Source organism: Schistocerca gregaria, unplaced genomic scaffold (assembly GCF_023897955.1).
Source record: "Schistocerca gregaria isolate iqSchGreg1 unplaced genomic scaffold, iqSchGreg1.2 ptg001011l, whole genome shotgun sequence".
In the NCBI taxonomy this organism is placed as follows: domain Eukaryota; kingdom Metazoa; phylum Arthropoda; class Insecta; order Orthoptera; family Acrididae; genus Schistocerca; species Schistocerca gregaria.
Window position 1 is genome coordinate 62501 of NW_026062360.1, and position 7500 is coordinate 70000.

Consider the following 7500-nt stretch of genomic DNA (forward strand, 5'->3'; position numbering starts at 1 on the left):
ACAGCCCAATGACTCGCGCACATGTTAGACTCCTTGGTCCGTGTTTCAAGACGGGTCGTGAAATTGTCCAAAGCTGAAGCGCCGCTGACGGGAGCGATTATTCCGCCCGAGAGCATCCCGAGCCAACAGCGGCGCGGGTCCGGGGCCGGGCCAGGTAGGTCCGTCATCCGGGAAGAACCGCGCGCGCTTGCCGGGAGCCCGAGCGCCCAAAGGGGCGAATCGACTCCTCCAGATATACCGCCGAGCAGCCAGCCAGGACACCGGGGCTCTGCCCAACAGACGCGAACCGAGGCCCGCGGAAGGACAGGCTGCGCACCCGGGCCGTAGGCCGGCACCCAGCGGGTCGCGACGTCCTACTAGGGGAGAAGTGCGGCCCACCGCACACCGGAACGGCCCCACCCCGCGGCGAGTGGAAAGGCAACCGGACACGACCCCGCCGCGGATTGCTCCGCGCGGGCGGCCGGCCCCATCTGCCGAGGGCGGGGGCCAGTGGCCGGATGGGCGTGAATCTCACCCGTTCGACCTTTCGGACTTCTCACGTTTACCCCAGAACGGTTTCACGTACTTTTGAACTCTCTCTTCAAAGTTCTTTTCAACTTTCCCTCACGGTACTTGTTCGCTATCGGTCTCGTGGTCATATTTAGTCTCAGATGGAGTTTACCACCCACTTGGAGCTGCACTCTCAAGCAACCCGACTCGAAGGAGAGGTCCCGCCGACGCTCGCACCGGCCGCTACGGGCCTGGCACCCTCTACGGGCCGTGGCCTCATTCAAGTTGGACTTGGGCTCGGCGCGAGGCGTCGGGGTAGTGGACCCTCCCAAACACCACATGCCACGACAGGCGGCAGCCTTCGGGGTTCGGTGCTGGACTCTTCCCTGTTCGCTCGCCGCTACTGGGGGAATCCTTGTTAGTTTCTTTTCCTCCGCTTAGTAATATGCTTAAATTCAGCGGGTAGGCTCGCCTGCTCTGAGGTCGTTGTACGAGGTGTCGCACGCCACACCGCCAGCCGGCTGTGCACGCTACCGAGAAAGTACCGGTATGCGAACCGCCAGGCGACGGGCGCGCATCGCACGTTTAAGGAGACGCGGCCGGCCACACAGGCGACCACGACACTCCCACGTCTCCGAAGCGGGACAAACGCCGCGCGCTTCAGTATACGTAGCCGACCCTCAGCCAGACGTGGCCCGGGAACGGAATCCATGGACCGCAATGTGCGTTCGAAACGTCGATGTTCATGTGTCCTGCAGTTCACATGTCGACGCGCAATTTGCTGCGTTCTTCATCGACCCACGAGCCGAGTGATCCACCGTCCTGGGTGATCTTTTCCTTTTCAGTCTCCCACTGTCTCTTTCAAGACAGTAGCATTTGCGGGACTGAGGCGTCTGACGGCCCCTGTTCCACTATTTTTTTTTGTGTCCAACGGCCTCACAGCCGATGGGCGTCGTACGGCTCCACACCGGAGCGGACAGGCACTCGGGCGAACGTCATTCAAAACCGGCGCCAGGCGCCAGGTACCGCAGGCCAGCCGCTCCAGAGCTTCAGCGCTCGTACCACACAACAACAACACTTCCGCTAGTTTTGAGAGGCACGCGTGGTTCCGCACGCGGCGCACGGCAACTGCCGTACAGGTAGCGTGTTGCGCGACACGACACGACACGCACATCGAAAGACATGCAGTCTAGTCGGTAATGATCCTTCCGCAGGTTCACCTACGGAAACCTTGTTACGACTTTTACTTCCTCTAAATGATCAAGTTTGGTCATCTTTCCGGTAGCATCGGCAACGACAGAGTCGATGCCGCGTACCAGTCCGAAGACCTCACTAAATCATTCAATCGGTAGTAGCGACGGGCGGTGTGTACAAAGGGCAGGGACGTAATCAACGCGAGCTTATGACTCGCGCTTACTGGGAATTCCTCGTTCATGGGGAACAATTGCAAGCCCCAATCCCTAGCACGAAGGAGGTTCAGCGGGTTACCCCGACCTTTCGGCCTAGGAAGACACGCTGATTCCTTCAGTGTAGCGCGCGTGCGGCCCAGAACATCTAAGGGCATCACAGACCTGTTATTGCTCAATCTCGTGCGGCTAGAAGCCGCCTGTCCCTCTAAGAAGAAAAGTAATCGCTGACAGCACGAAGGATGTCACGCGACTAGTTAGCAGGCTAGAGTCTCGTTCGTTATCGGAATTAACCAGACAAATCGCTCCACCAACTAAGAACGGCCATGCACCACCACCCACCGAATCAAGAAAGAGCTATCAATCTGTCAATCCTTCCGGTGTCCGGGCCTGGTGAGGTTTCCCGTGTTGAGTCAAATTAAGCCGCAGGCTCCACTCCTGGTGGTGCCCTTCCGTCAATTCCTTTAAGTTTCAGCTTTGCAACCATACTTCCCCCGGAACCCAAAAGCTTTGGTTTCCCGGAGGCTGCCCGCCGAGTCATCGGAGGAACTGCGGCGGATCGCTGGCTGGCATCGTTTATGGTTAGAACTAGGGCGGTATCTGATCGCCTTCGAACCTCTAACTTTCGTTCTTGATTAATGAAAACATACTTGGCAAATGCTTTCGCTTCTGTTCGTCTTGCGACGATCCAAGAATTTCACCTCTAACGTCGCAATACGAATGCCCCCGCCTGTCCCTATTAATCATTACCTCGGGTTCCGAAAACCAACAAAATAGAACCGAGGTCCTATTCCATTATTCCATGCACACAGTATTCAGGCGGGCTTGCCTGCTTTAAGCACTCTAATTTGTTCAAAGTAAACGTGCCGGCCCACCGAGACACTCAACAAAGAGCACCCTGGTAGGATTTAAACGGGGTCCGCCTCGGGACGCGAAAGCACCCCTTCGGCTCGCCCCACCGGCAGGACGTCCCACGATACATGCCAGTTAAACACCGACGGGCGGTGAACCAACAGCGTGGGACACAAATCCAACTACGAGCTTTTTAACCGCAACAACTTTAATATACGCTATTGGAGCTGGAATTACCGCGGCTGCTGGCACCAGACTTGCCCTCCAATAGATACTCGTTAAAGGATTTAAAGTGTACTCATTCCGATTACGGGGCCTCGGATGAGTCCCGTATCGTTATTTTTCGTCACTACCTCCCCGTGCCGGGAGTGGGTAATTTGCGCGCCTGCTGCCTTCCTTGGATGTGGTAGCCGTTTCTCAGGCTCCCTCTCCGGAATCGAACCCTGATTCCCCGTTACCCGTTACAACCATGGTAGGCGCAGAACCTACCATCGACAGTTGATAAGGCAGACATTTGAAAGATGCGTCGCCGGTACGAGGACCGTGCGATCAGCCCAAAGTTATTCAGAGTCACCAAGGCAAACGGACCAGACAAGCCAATCCGATTGGTTTTGATCTAATAAAAGCGTCCCTTCCATCTCTGGTCGGGACTCTGTTTGCATGTATTAGCTCTAGAATTACCACAGTTATCCAAGTAACGTGGGTACGATCTAAGGAACCATAACTGATTTAATGAGCCATTCGCGGTTTCACCTTAATGCGGCTTGTACTGAGACATGCATGGCTTAATCTTTGAGACAAGCATATGACTACTGGCAGGATCAACCAGGGAGCTGCGTCAACTAGAGCTGAGCAGCCGGCCGCCCGGGAGTGTGTCCCGGGGGCCCGCGCGAACACGCAAGCGTCCGCTCAATTATTCTGCAAACAGGAGGAGGCCGAGCTCCCCTGCACGATACACCTCGAAACCCTCTCAGGTCCCGGCGGCGCGCAGCGCCGTCCTAGGTACTTGGTCGGTTTCGAGAGAGGCGCAATCGCCCGGAGTTAGGCGAGTAGACGGTTTTAGTGCGAACACCCTTGCTCCCAACTGAGCTTGCCGCTGCCGACAGAGGCCCGGGAGCGTGCTGTCGTGGCATTGCCGGCGGGAGACAACACGCGCCACCTATGGTGACCGGCAGCTCCAACGCCAGCGCCACACAAGGGCAAAGCCCCACTTGGGTGCAGAAGCGAACTCTCCCAGCACAGCGCACGCGCCAACACGTCCGCACAACTGCGATACAAACCACCTGCGAGAACCGCTGGGGCGACCGAGCAGCAGACGGCGTCGCGGCGCCGAGTGCCAGGCGGCGGCGCATCCTCAACGCACACAGTCCTCAATCAGACCAGCACACTGCAGATGTCCACCGCGCTTCGCACCGGGCTCGGCTGAACCAACTTTGGCCGCCAGGCGCCGCGTGCAGGGTGCGCCGCAGCGTAGCTGCGCCGCCTGCCGAGCCCGTCGGCTGGCGCTCCTGCCACTCGGCGCCCCCCACCAGCCGCCTGTTGCGCGTGCGCCCACGCAGCGCGCGGCCAACACGCCGGGCGGCCCCCCTTCACCGGCCGGGAACAGTCCCACCAAGCCACCGCCGCGTATCGCTTCATACCCACATGGGCCTAGTCACGTGTGTGGATGTGGCGGGTACCGCTGAAACAACCGGTTAATAGCTGTACCGATCGTCGCCATCACAGATTCACCTCCAGCGTGAACAACCGCTCAACAACGGATTTCCAGTTCATTTGCGTATCTTGGGCAGTAAACGTAGATGTCCACCTACATTTGCGAATTCAACAATTCTTGCATGCCAGGATGTCATGTGTCACGACACGCTACATCAGACCACATACACACTGCGACATGTGCAGAAGAGAACACGTGGAAGGTGGCCCGCGCACGTATGCGATGTCCCTTCCGCGATCCACTGTCAACCGGCATCTGCGGCATGTCCCAGATATGGAACGCGGTCCACCAGGGTAGCACTTTGTGTGAGGCAATACGACAAAGTCGGAATACACGCGTCACTACATCACACGGCTCACGCTGACCTGACCTGACTCACCGCACCACCACCCCCAGCGACCCAGGGTGACATACAATGCGTTCGTACGTTCCTCCCACACGCCTCTACGGCGTACCACAGTGCAACCTAGCTGTTATTGGGAGACGAGACAAGTAGCATCGAGCACAACATATGGAAATTGAGATTCGACACCGTTGGGCACAGCCAGCGTACGGTCACACGTATCACACTACTTCACTCTGTACGTAACTACCGATGATCGGTACAGCGTGTGGGTTACGCGTACGACATCAGCGGACAATGGACACAGACCATACCACGACGTACACTGAGGGCGTCGACATCTGAACGCAACTGAACAGCTGCGAGGCTCATTTAACACTCAAACGCCAGACCGACCAGCTTGAGAGGACGGAGACACAAAGAGAGGGGCAGAGGGGGGGGGGGCGATATAGTCCTATTGCAGTACAATTGACAGTGGATAGCGGGAATATGTGGAAAGTAAGCAACACTCGCAAGACATCTACATGAGGATAACAACGACACCAGAGATTCCGAGCAGTGAACTATGTTAGGCAAAGGGACAACGTGGGTTAGGTTAAGGGACAACGTGGGTTAGGTTAAGGGACAACGTGGGTTAGGTTAAGGGACAACGTGGGTTAGGTTAAGGGACAACGTGGGTTAGGTTAAGGGACAACGTGGGTTAGGTTAAGGGACAACGTGGGTTAGGTTAAGGGACAACGTGGGTTAGGTTAAGGGACAACGTGGGTTAGGTTAAGGGACAACGTGGGTTAGGTTAAGGGACAACGTGGGTTAGGTTAAGGGACAACGTGGGTTAGGTTAAGGGACAACGTGGGTTAGGTTAAGGGACAACGTGGGTTAGGTTAAGGGACAACGTGGGTTAGGTTAAGGGACAACGTGGGTTAGGTTAAGGGACAACGTGGGTTAGGTTAAGGGACAACGTGGGTTAGGTTAAGGGACAAATTGAGTTAGGTTAAGGGACAAATTGAGTTAGGTTAAGGGACAAATTGAGTTAGGTTAAGGGACAAATTGAGTTAGGTTAAGGGACAAATTGAGTTAGGTTAAGGGACAAATTGAGTTAGGTTAAGGGACAAATTGAGTTAGGTTAAGGGACAAATTGAGTTAGGTTAAGGGACAACGTGGGTTAGGTTAAGGGACAAATTGAGTTAGGTTAAGGGACAAATTGAGTTAGGTTAAGGGACAAATTGAGTTAGGTTAAGGGACAAATTGAGTTAGGTTAAGGGACAAATTGAGTTAGGTTAAGGGACAAATTGAGTTAGGTTAAGGGACAAATTGAGTTAGGTTAAGGGACAAATTGAGTTAGGTTAAGGGACAAATTGAGTTAGGTTAAGGGACAAATTGAGTTAGGTTAAGGGACAAATTGAGTTAGGTTAAGGGACAAATTGAGTTAGGTTAAGGGACAATCTGGTACAACCACAGTTAGGTTAAGCGATAATCTGGTACAGCCACAGTTAGGTTAAGCGATAATCTGGTACAGCCACAGTTAGGTTAAGCGATAATCTGGTACAGCCACAGTTAGGTTAAGCGATAATCTGGTACAGCCACAGTTAGGTTAAGCGATAATCTGGTACAGCCACAGTTAGGTTAAGCGATAATCTGGTACAGCCACAGTTAGGTTAAGCGATAATCTGGTACAGCCACAGTTAGGTTAAGCGATAATCTGGTAAAACCACAGTTAGGTTAAGCGATAATCTGGTAAAACCACAGTTAGGTTAAGCGATAAAGTTGGTTAAATTTGGTATTGTGTGGGAAGGGGGCAGAGAGGGGGGGGGGTGGATAGTGGTGGCAGTACGCGGATGCCTGAGTCACCGTCAGATACGTCACGTCGGTTCGATGCTTGTAGCAAGAGGCTGGCGGGTCTGTGTCTCTCACTTCTGCAATTTTTCATGTGGTATAACACGAGGGCGGGTGGTGATATTTGGTGCCCCTCTGTGTAGGATGTGTGTTGGTGGTGTTGGTTTATCTGAGCAATGGTAGTTGTCGGAGGAGTGTGGTATTGTGCTTTTATAGGTGGACCTACTGGTCTGGTTATCATAGTGTCGACGGTGCAATGTGGCAGAGAGGGTGCACTCGACATTGTCGCATTCCAGATGTTTACGTATTGTGTGTCTCCGTTGCAGGCCGAGAGTAGTGCATGTTCGAGTGTCTGGCTGACGTGCGATTCACGTTGTGTGCCCAGTCTTACAGCACGTATAGGGACATTCGCATAAATCATCTATATGTGGCCTTGCATCATTTACTAAGCAGTGCCGTGAGACGACCGAACTATTAGGAAAGTACTGATGTACCGCATAATGTTTACCTTCCACCACACGGCGAGTATCGACTGTGCCCAGCGTTGCCACCGCAGGCAGCGGTCACCGTCACCATTGTGCGGCGGAACGGAACATCTATATCCTCAGAGGAGCACTCTTTGCCGCCGGGCGTCAGGTCTCGCGGCCTGCCGGCCAGCGCCCATGACGAACTTACTGCATGTATAGGGACAGCGGGAATTTGGCATACTTGATATAACTCTTCATGAGACGCAAGATATAGGGGTGGATTGCAACTTACGACTGCGAGAAAAGTCCGCCGTTCATCCGCCGGAGTTGCGATTTCGGCGGGGCACGTACGGTCGCGGGTGGAGCACTTGGTGCGGCGTACGCACCCGGGTTGCG

The 7500-nt window shown here is 54.6% G+C and overlaps 3 non-coding genes across 3 annotated transcripts in view; all 3 read right to left on the bottom strand.

The window, feature by feature from the left end:
* LOC126327028 (large subunit ribosomal RNA) overlaps positions 1 to 975 on the bottom strand; it is a 4222-nt gene extending 3247 nt beyond the window's left edge. The window contains exon 1 of the ribosomal RNA XR_007560915.1: positions 1 to 975. This exon is cut by the window's left edge and continues 3247 nt beyond it. This is a non-coding gene — a ribosomal RNA (large subunit ribosomal RNA).
* Positions 976 to 1163: 188 nt separating this feature from the next.
* LOC126327007 (5.8S ribosomal RNA) lies at positions 1164 to 1318 on the bottom strand. The gene has a single exon (XR_007560896.1). It is a non-coding gene; the product is annotated as a 5.8S ribosomal RNA (ribosomal RNA).
* A 368-nt stretch (positions 1319 to 1686) lies between these two features.
* LOC126327015 (small subunit ribosomal RNA) lies at positions 1687 to 3579 on the bottom strand. Its single transcript, XR_007560903.1, has one exon. It is a non-coding gene; the product is annotated as a small subunit ribosomal RNA (ribosomal RNA).
* Positions 3580 to 7500: the final 3921 nt, after the last annotated feature.